At 37.9% G+C, this 17,069-nt stretch overlaps 1 protein-coding gene and 1 pseudogene across 3 annotated transcripts in view; both read right to left on the reverse strand.

Annotated features, from left to right (window-relative positions):
* The window catches only part of RBMS3 (RNA binding motif single stranded interacting protein 3), a 690,034-nt gene that overhangs the window by 436,702 nt on the left and 236,263 nt on the right, over nucleotides 1-17,069 (reverse strand). The gene's annotated exons all lie outside the window — the stretch shown is intronic.
* Nucleotides 15,462-16,962, reverse strand: LOC115838840 (DNA primase large subunit pseudogene; annotated as a pseudogene).

Here is a 17,069-nt window from a genome sequence, read left to right on the forward strand (position 1 = left end):
TTGAGGTCTTTTGACATGGGGAGGTCAGTAGACCAAACATAGCAACTCACAGAGGCACCAACAGCTATCAGAGGAGAGTAAAAACTGTTCTCCACGTATGTTACATACTAAATATTAAAGTCACACAAGACACCCAAGCACAAAACTAGTTTCATGGTCTCATCTGTTCACATACAACAGTGTATCATTAGAATCCCTCTCAAATCACAAATTTGAGAGTCAAACTTATTTTTAGAACCCAACTTTTGACTTTAATCAATTCTCTCTATTGAAAGACTTTCTCCTTTGTCATTAACCAAAGGGAAACTCAAATCTTTTCCTAATAAAGTGTTCATAAAGTGTGCAAAATAGATTCTAGCCCATAGTGGGAACTGAATATCTTGTAGTTTGAAACAACAGAAGAGATATGTGGTATCTGTTAATAATTTTGCAGGGACAACAATGCTGGCATAACTAAAGCATTGCTGAAAATAGTCACTGATATTATTAAGTGGTAAATTATCCGACAGAAGCAAAGAGAATTCGTAGAAAAGAGACTTTACCAAGAGCTAAAGTAGATAGGAAAGCTTCCATCTAGTAAGTAGAATTTTAATTTACCAATAATCTAAGTCTGGTTTAGAATCGAAGAAGAGTCCAGATGTACTCTGGAGACAGGGGATGAGTTGAGTAAAGACCCCAAGGTTGTACAAACATGATGTGTTGGGAGAGTAAAGTGACTGGCCTGCTTAGCCTGACAGGTATATGTTGAAACAGAATGAAAAATACTGTGAGTTGATTCATATTAGGAGGCCCTTTAAAGCCATCCTGAGGAATTCAGACTTGATAGGAAACGAAATAACAAGTCATGGACAGGTTTTAACCAGGCAAGGGGCATGATTAAAGCACTGTTTAAAGAACGCAGTGAATCTGCAAAAGTACTCTGAGTCCAAATGTTCTTAACAAGACCCTGAGCTTAGTGCAGCTGGATGATAAATGGCTACAATTTTATCCCGGTTTCTAATCACAACCAAAATCACATGCATGATGATTTCTTGGTGCAACATCCATGTATTAAGAACCTAAGATGTGGTTCAGCCATTCATTATCTTATTCTTCCAGCCATTCTTGGGATAACTACTTCATGTGTCAAGCATATGCTAAGTACAAGTGAACAAGATACAGTTATTTTTGTTTTTGTTTTTTTTCCTGAAAAAGTGTAAAATACTTGCCCATGATAAGCCCACCATGTAAGAGGTACAAAAAAAAAAAAAAAATCACTGATTATATCCAGTTTTCTAAGTGCTGGGGAGACTTTTGGGAAAACAAAGAGCTTTATTAAGGGAGACAGAGGAAGGGTGTCTAGGTTGGCTCAGGCATGGGTGGAGGGAGAAAGAAAGCTTTGAAGACTTGGTTCTTATCAGCTGAGTCACCCAAGTCAAGGAAGAGCACAGGCAGCACAGGAGAGGGATGTGAGAGATTAAGTGGTTGGGCTTTAGAACAAAGCAGCCCTGAATTTACATCCCACATCTGCTATTTCGTGGTTGTGGAGACGTGGGCAAGTTCCTTGTCTCTCACACCTATAAGATAGAGATAATAATTATAACAATTTGAAAAACACTGCCATCATGTATATAAAGCTCTCAGTATAATTTCTGTACATAGTAAGTGCTCAATAAATACAAGACTTTATTATCAAATAAGAGGTATAATGATTGTTCCAAGCAAAGGGAATACGCACCAAAGTGCCTTTACATATGGCGTGTTAGTAGTTGGGGATGATTAGATACATGGTAAGAGATAAGAACTGACCAGGGTCATCAGTATGGCTGCCTAAGTTGCTCATTACACCAGTGGGGCTGTTCATGGGAATTACAATGTGAGTGGTCCCCAGTCCCAGAGCTTGGCAGGACTCACATTTTACAAAAAGTGCAGTAGCCCTAAGTGTTAGAGAGTACAGTCCACACCATGAAAGGCTGTGTATTCTACGATAGGTAGTTAGAAGTTTATCACTTAATGACATCTCATTCAAATGACAGATATTCAAAAATGTACACATATAACTGAATTTTAATGAAGATGCATATCTTTAAACTCTCTCTATCAAATAAATGAACGTTTTCTTCTTGTGGCATTTCAATACTGGTAAGTTATGCTGACACTAGTCGACTCTTTTTTTTCTAGATAGCACATTAAAATATATATATATATACGCATACATATAAAATGGAGATTTGAAAATCAATATATCACCATACAGAGAATCCTTGTAATCACTGCTCCATGATATCTTCAAGTTCTTAGCCTTTTAAGTATTATTTTTACAGAATTATATTCAGATTTTAGATACAGTTTTATAATTTGCTTTTCCTGGCTATCTTTTAATGGATTAACTGAGAAATACTGATTAGCCCTTATTATATGCTAGGTCTTGGTTTTGCAGATATAGGAAAATGTGATCCCTCCCTCAAGGAATTCACAATTCAGAGAAGACAAAAATGTCAACCAATACTTACACCTACCAAGCAAAATTATCTTCAATAATCACCATGCATCATCTTTTGACCTAGTTATTAGCAGAGCATAGAGAGACTTTTCTATTTTTCTTTTTCCCATTTTACGTCATACTATAGCTAGTTTCCTATGCGGCCTCAAAGTCTTAAAAATTCTCTTTTTAAATGGTTGTAAAATACTCCATTGCTTTAACCAGAGTTTAGTCATTCTCCGTTTTTGCATATTTAGATTATTTCCAAATTTTCAGTAATACAATGCAAAGATTACATCTTTAGGAAAAAATGACAAGACAGTTTATTTTGCTGAAAGGGCTGGAAAGTTTAGTGACTCTTGAAATGTAGCCATCAAAGAATAAAACAAACAACTTTTGCTTTTAAACAAGGCTGATAAAAATGAGACATCTCTATGGCCCCTTTAAATTAATTATTTTCTTGGTTAACTTTTCACAGATAAATTATCAATAATTTCACCAATTATCAGTCATTTCCACTTTGTTTGGGTCCATTTTTTATGACTTAAAAGAATCCTACAGGTCTACGCGCTTAAAGTGAGCTACCGTCCACTGGATCAAGGACATGGTCAAGTCGTAATGACGCACGTATTACCCCGGAGGTCATTTTTTTCCCTGCTGGCTGGGACAGCTCAGATGTCTATGTGACCTGGGCAGAGCATCAGTCCCAGTTCCTGGCTAGAGAGAGGGAAGCATTTCCTCTCTAAACTTAGAGGCCACGTTTGTATTTCCGGAGTGGATCTGAAGGTCACAGCCTCTGTGTTTCCACATGTGTGCAGTTAGCTAATGAGGGCTGGGAATTCAGAACACAACCATCTATCTACAAATTGTTCAGAGAACAAAGCCTGAATAAAACCACTGGCAGCACAGAGCTTCAGGCAATGCTTTAATTCTTGAGTTAAATCCAAATGAGAAAGCTTTTCCTTTTTCTCCCATTGTCCAAAAAATTCAAGGAACTCTGGCGATGTCCAAGGTGACTGGTTATTATGGAAGAACACAGATGCCATGCCAAGGTAGGACGTTATAGTTTCCAGTGCATGAGGACTTCCTGTTTGCCTATTATAACAATCTTCAGCTTGACAAGAAACCCCACAAAACACATTCATGCCCTGCCTCAGAATGATTTAATTTTGGTTACAAATAGGAAAGGGCTACCCTTCCTGCAAAAAATCCCAGCAGCAAAAACAGACTAAGTGCAGATGATGGTGTTAGAGAAGTGGAATAATTCTCTCAACAGTTCCAGTAAGTAGGATCTAGTTATAAAGTCAGCACCTGGAAGGAGAACATCAGGCCTGAGACATGTAACCCTCAAGGACTAGACCAGAAAGAAACAGAGTTACAATCCAAACATTATAAAAATTCAGACTCAAATTTGGGCAGGGGATTCTAAAGTGAGGTTAAAAGCACATACCAGAAGAGTTGACAAAACTGGGCGATGCTCAAGACGAGGCAGCCTCTGGGTGGAGGTGGAGACTTGAAGGCAACTTAAGACAATAGGAAGCTATGCGGATGGGGGAAGAATCTTTGGAGAAAAACCAGCTTGAAAAAGGAAAGACTGACGTGAGCAGGCATTTGGGTGTTTTGCTGCAAGAGTTGGTTCATGGATAAATTCAAAATATTAATAGTCTTTTTGATTAAACTTGATCGTACCTTTAGAATCCAAATAGAAAATAGTTGTTTATCCCTGGGTTCGTCCATCAAAGAGCTAATGACACCAAAACGCTCTCTACAACTAAGTGCAAGCTATTTAAAGAAAAGAAGGGAGGCTGGGTAAGTAATTGGGACGGAGTGGCCTCTTCAGAGGTCTTAACCTTATCCCCGTGAGCAAACATGGGAGGCCAGCCAAACAGAACTTAAACAAGATGAAAGAGAATGTTTGCTGTGAAACTCTACCACATGGGCCCTTTAAGGAAGCACATGCCTCATTCTGAATCCTGAGAGTGAAAGAAATTATCAACAGCACTGTGCCTGCCTACCACCATCCATAATTCTGTGATATTTCCCCACTTAAAATTGATTAAACTGCTACTCGCATTGAAGTCAACACAGATGAAAGGCTAGACGTTGGTCAATATCACTTAAGTGCAAAATTGAAGTGAACAGAAAATGGTTCCCAAAATATATTAAAAAAAAGAAAATAGCTCTAAATGAAACAAAATGATCAAAATATTTTCAAAAGGTACTATGCTTTCAAGGCACAACCTGCAGGTTCTTTTACATCTATATTAGGTGACATAACAGAGCTATAATCCCCATCAATACTGTTGTAATGGGATGCAAGGGGGTGGGTGAGAACCACGGTGTGTTTCTTTCGAACTGTTCGCCTCACGCAAACTTAAAACACTGTGCTTGCGTCTGCTTGTCATTACTACCATCCAGGATCTGTCCTCTAGTCTTACTTATGGGGATTATTTTGAGGGAGGAATTGCAAATAATGGGGAGCAAAGCTTTGACAGACTATGACCGGATGCTGGCAATAGTGGTCGACAAGTTGTCCACCATCTCCAGGTTCATTTCCTCTGCAGTAAAATGGAGATAATAATAATTCTGAGTTACTTGATATCCACTCAACAGGCTATTAAAAATTGAAGCCATGCGTGCCTTCTGGGGCCAAGCAGGTACACAAGTGAGTGAAGTGGGCTGCTTTTATGAAAACAGCAGAGTGGTTTAGGCACCACTAAAAAGTATTCACATCTAAATACTTTTAAGCAGTATTGTAGCCAAACAACAATCCTTCACTAGACAGATTTGCCCTGTTGATGACTTACAGGAATGTTCTAAGAGATTTCTAGACTCTGGGATGCTGAACAACTATTTGACCAAGGCTGAGTTGCACAGCGTATTAGTACAAATACATCTCCTGCCCCACAGCCACCGTTTACCATACTTCTGAGGATCCCACAGGGCATCATGAACTCATTCGCCAGCTCACTCTGTAAAGCAGGGTTTCCTTCCTGGACAAACAGATCAAAGACGCCATTCCTGACCCTTGTCACTGGGATTCACTTTTCACTTCCTTTTTTTTTCTGTCTTAGTCCTTTAGTCTGTTTTATTTGGTTTACTCATTGATTGGTTGGTGGGAAATAGGTTGAAGACTTTACTTCCTACCCTTAAGGGAATTCAGATGAGATACACAAGAAAAAAATATTGGTGAATGCTGATAGGTCTGATAGCCCTTGACACTACAAGAGACCATGGGTTCATAGAGAAACCATATGTCTTCCTCACCACACAGACCAACTACCCTTCAGTTTGCTATCATGGCTGATGTTTTCACCCATGCATGGACAATACGGGCTTTTGATTTTCCACAGAAGGTCACTTATAAATTGGAACTGTCTTATCTGGAAAGTTATACTTCATATAATTTAAAAAAATAATTTCCCTAACAAGAAGCAGAGCCAAAGGACTGGCTCCAGATGAGTAACTTTAAAAAGACATTGAGAGAGGAAAGATAGGCTGACTTGGACAACATAATAGGATGTGTTATTTGTATTAACAGTCCATGTTAATAGGACATAATAAGTGGAAATACAATGATGCAAGTAGAAATGTTAAATTTTTACACAGATTTCACCCTAACCCTAACATATACACATTGTATCAATGCTTGATCAAGATTTTTGATCATTGTATAAGCAATGTTGATACCTTATAACTTGTCATATTATCTTCTCACAATAGAAGAAAATCGCAAAGCACCTGATCACTATCTAAGGCATAACAACTTCCCCTGGACTTCTTTGGTTTATGTAACACAGCAGATGCTTACTTACAAAGAATGGTGAGGATTTCGCTTCAAGCTTCTTTTAAGAAAATTATGTTCTACTAAACTACAACAAACTTTGATGTAAATCTTTGTAGAATGATTTTTAAAACTCTCTTAGGATACAAGTGTCTCATAAATATTTTTCTGTCTTACACACACGCACACACGCACACACACACACACACTCTAACATACATATATCATAATATGTATAATAAATATATAAATAAATATATTAATACATATAAAAGTTGTATGTGTACATACATATTTCACTTGGAGTTATTCTCATTTGTTTAAAACAATGGTTAAAATTGAGTAACACTGGGCTTCCCTGGTGGCGCAGTGGTTGAGAGTCCACCTGCCGATGCAGGGAACATGGGTTCGTGCCCTGGTCCGGGAAGATCCCACATGCCGCGGAGCGGCTGGGCCTGTGAGCCATGGCCGCTGAGCCTGCGCATCCGGAGCCTGTGCTCCGAAATGGGAGAGGCCCCAACAGTGAGAGGCTGCAACAGTGAGAGGCCCGCATACCGAAATAAAAAAAAAAAAAATTGAGTAACACTGAAGGAAATTCCACTTTTCATATGGGAATCTTTGGTTTGTTAAGTTTTCCTTTAGTTGGCAGAAAATATTTGCAAACCATATATCTGATAAAGTTGGTTAATATCCCAGTTATATAAGGGACTCATACAACTCAATAGCAAACCAACAAACAAAAACAACCCTATTAACAAATCGGTGAAGGACCAAAGGATATGAATAAATATTTTCCCAAAGAAGATACACAAATGGCCAAAGATAATGAAAAGATGTTCAACAACACTAATCATCAGGGAGACGCAAACCAAAACCACAATGAGGTATCACCTCACACCTGTTAAGACAACTATTATCAAAAAGATATGAAATGTTGGCAAGGATGTAGAAAAAAGGGATCCCTAGTGCACTGCTGGTGGGAATGCAAATTGGTGCAGCCACTGTGGGAAAACAGTATGAAGGTTTCTCAGAAACCTAGAAATATAACTACCATATGATATTCAGCAGTACCTCTTCTGGGTATTCATCTGAAGGGAAAGAAATCAGTACCTCAAAGAGTTACCTGCAACCCCTTTTTCACTGCAGTATTATTCACAATAGCCAAGACATGTAAACAACCTAAGTGTCTGTCAACAAATGAATAAGGAAAATGTGGTGTATATATATGTACATATATATACAATGGAATAATATTCAGCCTTAAAAAAGGAGATCCTGCCATTTGCAACAACATAGATGAATATGGAGAACATTATGCTAAATGAAATGTCAGACACAGAAAGACAAATACTGCATGATACCACTTATATGTGGAACTTAAAAAATCAAATATACAGGAGCAGAGAGTAGAAAGGTGGGGGAAATGGGGAGATGCTGGTCTAAGGTTACAAAATTGCTGCTATGTAGGTTGACCATGTCTAGAGATCTAATGGGCAGCATGGTGAGCATAGTTAATACTGCAGAACTGAATCCAGGAAATGTGCTAAGAGAGTGGATTTCAGGCACCCTCATCACACACACACACAAACACACACACACACACACACACACACACACAAATGGTAACTCTGTGAGGTAATGTTAATTAGCTTGACTACAGTAATCATTTCGCTGTGTACATGTGTATCAAATCACCATGCTGTCCACCTTAAACACATGCAATTTTTATTTAAAAAACAAAATTTTAAGTTTTCCCCTACTCAAGTTATTCTCAATTTCATCACCTGCTTCTCTATGAAAAATATAGTATTAGCCATAATTTCTTTATATTGTATATATGAAATTAGAGATTTTCTGATATTTAACCTCTTGTTACTCAAAAATATCTCATGAGAACCTTTGAGAAACTCTTTAATCACAGTTTTTAACAGTATTTTTTTAGTGAGCTTCTAAATTCTACCTCACATAATTCTCTTTTTTAAGAAAAAAATTTCTTTTCTTTCACTCTTCAATAAAAAGCTACAATTTTCACTTTAATTATCTATTATAATAAAAGTACTCCAAAGACATAAACTCCAATGCCTTGTAGTCCATGTCTCATGGGATTTTGCCACTTGGTTTCATTTAGTACAATCTCAGACATGGTTATTTTTCACATCACCTTTAAGCCCAAAGCCTAGTGTGTTTTTGAGCAGTTGCTTCCCTAAAATCTTTTGTTGCAACTCTCGCTTTTCCCAGCGTGGACAAGCCCCAAGGATGTGAAAAGTTGTTATAGCTGCAGCTTAAGCGTTTTATTATCTCTTCTTGAGAGAAACTATATCTTTAAAAGCGGCACAGAGAAGGTGTCCCAAAGATACTCCATGAATACAGGTTTCTTCCAACTCAGGGCTGACGTCAGCTTAATGACCAATAGGTCTATTCTATTCTAAAATAAACTGACCTTTTAAGAGAAGTAGTACAAATTAAATGTGAACCTTGCTATTTTCTCTTATTTCACAACACAATGGGGAAACCAAGCTGGTTTTTAAAATGATCATATGAAATACAGACCTTATATCACTAATATTTTATGGATAAAGGGACATGTGAGCCCACTTACAGCCACTTACAATTATAACAAATGATACATTCATCCTTCAAATTCAATTTTGGCTTTTATTGTTTGAGTTTTTTTTTTTTTCAGTCATGTGCATGAGTTTTTCTCTTTCATATGCCAGAGTTCTCATTTCTTAACTAAAGGAAAGGAAAAATAGCTATTTTAAGAGCAGCATGAATAACCAATAAGTCAATAAGAACAAGCATCAAATCATATGACTTTTCACCAAGACTTAAACAAAATATGCTTTTACTATGGTTTCAAAGCTAAGGAAGCAAGAATCTTTAGGCTTTTTTTCCTTTTACCTTTGAACCTGTAAAACAATGTTATGGAGTGAACATCATGACAAAGGGTGAACGAAGGGGCACTTTTTTCTTTCTTTCCGAACCTACCCAACTCAGAATGAATTCCACCACCTGCCACTGTGATGGAATGCACTTTTCTTCAAAGACATCAAGTTTATAGGCCTTGAAAAATCCTGAGGGCTATCGTATAGCCAACACAAAAACGTATGAAAAAAAGTCCTTTAAATACTTTTTGCTATTAACAAAGCCAGTCTCATGAATAAACAACAAGGTCCTACTGTATAGCATAGGAAACTAAATTCAATATCCTAGGATAAGCCATAATGGAAAAGAATATAAAAAAGAATGTATATATGTGTATAACTGAATAATTTTGCTGTACAGCAGAAATTAATACAACATTGTAAATCAACTATACTTCAATTAAATAAGTAAATAAATAAAATTAAATTAAAAAACAAAGCCAGTCTCAATAAACACATGTCAATTCATGAAATACACATTCCTTGAACACTTCAAAAGTACTCATAACTGCATTAAATTGTGTAAGATATAATGGTGCTCTAGACAAGATGGTTCCTACAAGAAGAAATCCAAGTGCAAGACCACAGAAAAATTTACCTGACAGATGTGCCAGACACATTACAAACAGGGTTCCATGTAATTTTGAAAATACTTTTTTTCATTGTAGGTATAAATAACCTCATTTGACAGTTAAGGAAACAGATGTTTAGAGACATTATGTAACTTGTCCAAGAAAACTAAGATTATTACTTAGAAATTGTCTCAGTGTAGACTTCATCTGAAAACTCCTTGAAGGACTAAGAGGGTTATTTTGGGGGAAAAAAATCTATATTTTTTTCAAGTCCTATATTTGAAAGGATATGTATTTACATGGTGTTGCAAGTTTACATGAATTTTAGTAAACTGGACACACACCAATATAATATTTATCCATTCTATGTCATTACAGTTCATATATTATTTAAAAGAAATATTACTGTATTGGATTTCCCATATATTTATGAAATCATTGATGAATGAAGATAGATAACTTCAAACAAGTCAAAGGGATAATTACACACTAATAAATATTGTCAGTTATAAGTGCTTACCTTTAAAGAATAACTGGGAAATGTATGTATACTATGTCTCTGGTACCCTTGGCGGTTTTACAGGCCTTTGGAACATATACCCAGCCATGTTTGTTCTTTCTACTGATGTGACATCAAAGGCTCCCAGAGAGAAAGATAAAGCCCGTGGAATCTAAGACCCCTCTGAACCATCCTGTTTCCTCAACACTTTGACAGTAGAAAATAAGGTCCATGAGAAGCCTGAGGAGTTTATAATCTAGATGAAGACACACACTAATCACAAAAGCCCAAGAGATAAGGGGGTGTTAGATCTTTGCTCCCAGATGACGCTCAGAGGAGGTGGTGTTGTAAAATGTATAAATAGGATGAGGAGAGTCTACTCAGGACTTCTTGGGAGGGTGAATTCTGGAAGAAATCATTAACAGACTAGCGGAGTTTAGAAGAGTGAGCATTTTATATATATTTTAACAAACTCTAAACATAGGGAGTTGAAGGACAGGAGCAGGAGAACAAACAGGATATCTGGACAAAAGGATTTCTGTGAAGTTAGAAGACATGCGTTAGCAAAAGTCACATTCAGATTATGGCTGAGAGCAACATAACTCTACCATTTTATTTTTTAAATTTTATTTTATATTGAAGTATAGTTGATTAACAATGCTGTGTTAGTTTCAGGTGTACAGCAAAGTGGTTCAGTTATACATATACATGTATCTATTCTTTTTCAAATTCTTTTTCTTTAGATTTTTTGGGATGTGGACCATTTTTAAAGTCTTTATTGAATTTGTTACAACATTTCTTCTGTTCTATGTTTTGGTTTTTTTGGCCATGCGGCATGTGGGATCTTAGTTCCCTGACCAGGGATCAAACCCACACCCCCTGCATTGGAAGGCAAAGTCTTAACCACTGGACTGCCAGGGAAGTCCCCTCTTTTTCAAATTCTTTTCACATTTAGGCTACCATTTTATTTTTAAATGATTTTAAACTCCACACAAATTATTTATATTTTTTTCTAATAAAATAATCTCTTCACACACAAAAGAGCTAGGGAGATAGGTTATAGTATTAAATGATGTCAAATATACATTTATGCTTTAAAACAGCAATGTTGGGACTTCCCTGGCTGTCCAGTGGTTAAGACTTCACCTTCCAATGCAGAGGGTGCAGGTTCAATCCCTGGTTGGGGAGCTAAGAGCCCACATGCATCGCAGCCAAAAAACTAAAACATAAAGCAAAAGCAATATTGTAACAAATTCAATAAAGACTTTAAAAATGGTCCACATCAAAAAAAAAAAAAAAACCTTAAAAAAAAAAAGCACTGTTACCTATTAAATTTAATGTTGGTGGAGAGTTTTACTTTTGCCTAATGTGTATATTCACAGTGATTACAAGCAAATACTGAGTAAATATAGAGCTATAAGACACTCTTGAAGAAAAATGTGCAGTTGTATGACTCCCAGAACATGAGTAGATATTTTGTTTTACATTTATCTCAACGTCTTCTCAAAGTTAACTCAGCACCATTGCATCATCATCATCATCTTCATAAAAGAACCGTCTAAAATACTGAATATACTGAACTGAGAAAAACAGTTTCGAAAGGATTATCTTTGACAGGAGAAGTGTCTTTAGCTGCAGTTGTATGGCTGAGTTGGAGACAACACGTGGCGACCATTTACCTTCAAAGTCAGTGTTCTTTCCTAACTCTGGCTATAAGACTATAAACACTGGAGTTTTCTCAAAAGAGGCCCAGGATGAAAATTTCATGTAAAAGGTACCTACAGGACAATTCTGACTGAAGTTACCGAAGTTCCTACACAAACTAACTGTTTCTGAAATGAAAACAAAACTCAGTATCAATACCAAAGGAAGCAAATATATGTTTATATATTGATCACCTGTGCCTAGCTGCAAAATTAATACTGTACCAGATTAGAGAAAAATTCACAAAAGAAGTTCAGGGAAAAATCACACACTTCATACCGCAAAGGGAAATGGGAAATTTAGTTGTCTAAACAGAACTGCTTTCATCTTTTCTTTTTGGTAACCTAATTCCAGTATTTGAAAATTAAATAAATGTGTTTTTCAAGTCTCATTGCGTCTTGGGCTCCTTGCACTAGAGGCTGTGAGCCCAGCTGGGGGAGGAGCCTATTCCTCTCAAAATGTAATTCCTCAGACTCATAAATTTCACAGAATATTTATTTTAGTTTTCACTGATTTGGGGAAATAACAGGTATTGAAAAGAGGCTTTTCATGGTGTTTAGTTTCTTCCTCTACTTGCTCAGTTTCCTTGTGGACTAGGCCCGGATAGGTATGCTATTTTCTGGAAACCAAATGGTTCTACTTACACACACATTCTGCCCGGGTACATGTCAGTGTCACGTACTAGGATTGGTCTGTAGGTAGGGGCTACTGCATACCCTGCAAAGACTACAGAAAAATATGACAAACTAGAGTATCCATCCCTCCCTCCAGGTTCATGGGATTTAATACAGAAATCCACACTTTCCTCACTTGCTATTTAAATGTTCCCGGTTAGTGACTAAAGGAGAAAATTAAATAATAAATAAAATGGATTAATTCCAAGTTTGTCTAAGTGTACCACCTCCTACTTAGTTACCCAGAAATACTTTAAAAAAGCATATAACAGGGCCATGAATCTAGAACTGCTAAATGGATTCATTCACACCCCTCCATGAAGCAATCTAGGTGGGTTCTATCCCTCTCTATAAAAATGAATCTAGTATGCAGAATTATTTCTCTTAGAGAAGAATAACAATTTATGGTTTCATTTAATAAAGAATTAATGATACCCTTCATGGATGATCTCAGAACTTTTGGATCCTTGTCTTCAACTTTGATTTTAGGGGTCCAATGAAATGGTAAGGGCAACATAATCTTCCATAAATATAATTCAAGCAGCCTGTGACAACAAAGGCAAGAAGGGAGTATTTCAAGATCTTAGAAGTCGGTATGCTTGGCACACTCTAATGGCTCTTATATCCTTTGGCTGTTAAGCATGGAAACTTTCTATGGAATATCCATTACTCATTCCCTCTGCTCTAAACTCATAGCCTGTCAGAAAAAAATGGCTGGCGGGGGTGGGAGGTGGTACAGAGGAAGCCAAACTTAAAAAGCAGGAAAAGGCAGAGACAAGTCAATTCATCGAAGATTTACACCTTGTTTTCAATGGCTTCTTTCATTTCATTTCCCCTGACTTTTTAAAATTAGCAAATACACTGGACCCAGGAGGAAAACACATGGGGAAAAACAAAACAACAAAAACAAAGCAGTGCAAATCTCTGTGACTTGTACAATAGCTCTTACTGGGTCCTGGTGTTTGAGTGGCTGAATGAACTGCGGTCTGTTTTTCATTACTCTCCATCTGGAGCTGCGGCCTGCTTTGTTCAGCAATTTCTGGTCATTTGGGCCTGCTGGTGACTGTTTTGTTTTATGTTGCCATATTATACAGAATGAAAGCTGCCGCAGCCACCACCCAAGAAAGAACAATCCTGAAAACGAGAGGTTATGTTGAAAGAGCTCCCCACGACCCCTTCCGGAATAGAGAGTGAGTGTGTTTATCCGGGCCTGCCTACCATACTGACTTAGAGGCCTGGGGGTGGGGTGGGGTGCAGGAGGGAACAAAAGCCCTTCCTTCAGATGCTAAGACCCAGGAAGTGTCCAGAGTTGGGTTAATTCTGACGCCTTTTCACCTCTAAGGAGACTAGCGCATGTACTTTCTCATACCTCACTTGCAACAGCTCCTGAAAAACTGAACTCATATCATGTCTCTAAAAACAAAATCAATAAATCCTGTCTTCATAATATTTGGTTTCAATTGCATAGCCTTAGTCCAGAGGCCACATTGCAAATGATTCAAAAGCAAGTGTCTCCAAGAAGACCGAATCCAATTTTCATTCTTTAATGACAGGTTCAATGCCCTTAGTGATTTTGTTTAAAAAAGCCACCTCAGACACCGTTTCCATTTCCCTCCTTAAGAAAGCAATGGTCAAGAAGAACTCTCTTCTACCTTTTCGTTAAAGAAGCAAAGGGTAACATTCTCTCTTAATTCATTGCTATTTTCAGCTAACTTTAATTTACAAAAACAAAGAAACATAGGCAGGTGCTACTAAGGTTTAACAGAAAGAACAGCCAAAATATAAATATAATTGAAACCACTTTAGTTTTTCCAAGAGCTGTTTTGCCTTTTTTTTTTTTTTTTTTTTCCTAGAAAAGACAATATAACAAGTTGGGAGAAATGTAAAGTTAATAATAATCTATCACCTTAACACAAAGATTTTCCCTGCTTAATATTGCCATTTTATACAGTCAGCATGAGGTATTGTTGAGCATTACCTATGTATTAACTCATTTAATTATCAAGTCAGGCCTTATTATTATCATTTTATAGATGGGGAAACTGAGGCACCCAGCAAAGTTAAGGGATTGACCACAGGTCACACATCTATGAAGTGGAAAGGCAGTGTTTGCACCAAGCATCCTGGCCACCCACAGACATAACGATGAGCACTCCTGACTGTCAAATATTTCCATAGCTCCATGTTTATGGTACACATGATTTTATATTCTTCCATACTCACTGAACTTCCTCTAATAAACAATCCCATGGTTTGTCGTAGTTTAGTCCTCTCGACTATCATGGTAATGGCTGTATAACAGTGCTACCCATATAGAGAATAAAGTGGTGCTAAGCGTGAGCATATAAAACACTTTAAAAATATGTCTGAATAAAATCTCTCAGTAGAATTAGTAGCATCATAGTACATTCCCAATTGCTCTTTTCATAATGACTTTTTTTTTCTTTTACATTTTGATATTTATTAACAAAAATGGTCCAGAAAAGTCCTGGGTCAACATTACAGTGATAAGCATTAAAATAAAAATTCTTAGTTGTACTGTTTCTAGGGGACAGTAACCAATCCAGAAAGCTGTTTTATCTCCTAAAATGGAACTTAAATCACACTATTCAAGCGTTAGATTTCAAAAGAAATTCTTCCTCTTCTCTTTTGTCAAAGCAAAATATACCGGAGGTCTTTGTTTTTACCTGCAAGGCTGCCTTCCCGAGAAGCTCATGCATATGTGGATGGATGAAGGGGGGTCGGGTGGAGGGAGAAGGCAGACAAAAAAGAAAAAGATAAAATCGTAAAGTAGGAAATAAAAGCTAGTGAGGAAGACAGGCTACCAACTGCCCAGGGATTGTTCACTGAAGTAAATCCTCTAGTCCCTCCAGATCCATTTCCAGAGAGGAGTTGAGTGAGGCCAGAGCAGATGACGCATCCTTGCTTCTCTGGACACTTGGTTTGGGTTGGGGCGTTTCTGGTTGGACAGATTCCTTCTTGATGTCTTTACCTCCACTGAGGACCCACTGGCTCTCAAAAAAGAACTGGTTTGGATGACTCAAAGAAAAGCCACAATCATCTACATTATGTGTCATCTTGAAGAACTTCTGACAGGCTACCTGGTAATGTGTCCCTTTTACTAAATCCAAAATCTGGTTGATCCCTGAGGGAGGGATCTTGTACACTTGCATCTTCTGCCTCAGCAGTTGAGGATCACTGTGCCAGAAAGGGCACCCCTGATAATCCCCATGGCTTGGTGGATTGGTCAGGATAATCTTCAGGCAACTGTAAAGTGTGTAGTCTGTCCTCTTGCCTTCCTTTCCAAAGCTATGACGGATATTGTAAGAGTAGCCTTTATCAGATTTATCTGGATCCATCTTTCCTCTGATAAATGTCTGCTTCCAGAACTGCCACGTCTGTTCCAAGGTTAGGCCAATGTCCTTCAGGAAGAGGCTGTACTGCGTGAGGCCCCCATGACGAAGATGGTGGGGCTTTATGTAGCTGATCTATGCAAGGTGGGAAGGATTTGGTAGAAAGCGAATCGATCTGATCTAAAGAAACCTTCCCAACATTTGCCTGTGTACTGTAGTCTTGACCAGTGTATGAATGACTGAGGTGGCTGAGCAGTGGCTGGAGTCTCTCACCTGACTGCACAGCAGGCAAGGACCTGGCTGTTAAAGCCAAAACCTTGGACAGTTTGGTTTTAAATTCATTCAGGATGATCGCCGCAATGTCCTTGAGTTGTACATAAGCAAAGCCATTTTCCAAATAGACTTTCCTTCCTCGGAACAAATCCAGAGCATCAGCAAAAGGGCCCTCATAAACTGACTCCAACTGAACCCCACCTATTGTGTGATGAAGCCACAATATCCTGTTCTCGCAGAGTCTTCTCTTCATCACTTATAGCCTCAAACTGCAAATGGCTATCCTTTAAGAAACTCTGAATTTTGTCCTTGGGTAATATACTGAATTGAAATAGAAGGAGATTCATTTCTTGTTGAATGAACCAGCGCCTAAGCTCTTCAGACTGGCAGTAAGCAAGGTGTAAAATAAAGTGAGAAACGTGATCTCTTCTTCGGGGTTCATATTCATCTTCCAAGTTTTCTCTGTAGGAAAACTTAAGCTTCCGAAGCTCAGCCTCCAGCTTTCTCTGGTACTGCTCGGTTCCTTTCACATAGCTCACACCAAGACTCTTAACTGCTTTCAGCAATTTAACTCTATCGTAGCCAAGTTTTCAAATTCTATCAAAGATATGTTTCCAGAAGGCGGCTGCAAGTAAAACAGAAGGCTATGTGGGTAGCAAGCATTCCTCTGGTCATCTGCCAACCTCAGTTTCCTCCGATTTCCTCCAAGAAACTGCATCTTGTTACGTCCAGCCACACCAGACGTGAAAACAGACAAACCCCGGCAAGCATTTTCCCCGGGGAGTGGGGGGGGGGCGGCGGGAGAGTTCGTACAGGACCCCATAT

This window comes from Globicephala melas, chromosome 11, assembly GCF_963455315.2.
Source record: "Globicephala melas chromosome 11, mGloMel1.2, whole genome shotgun sequence".
NCBI lineage: Eukaryota > Metazoa > Chordata > Mammalia > Artiodactyla > Delphinidae > Globicephala > Globicephala melas.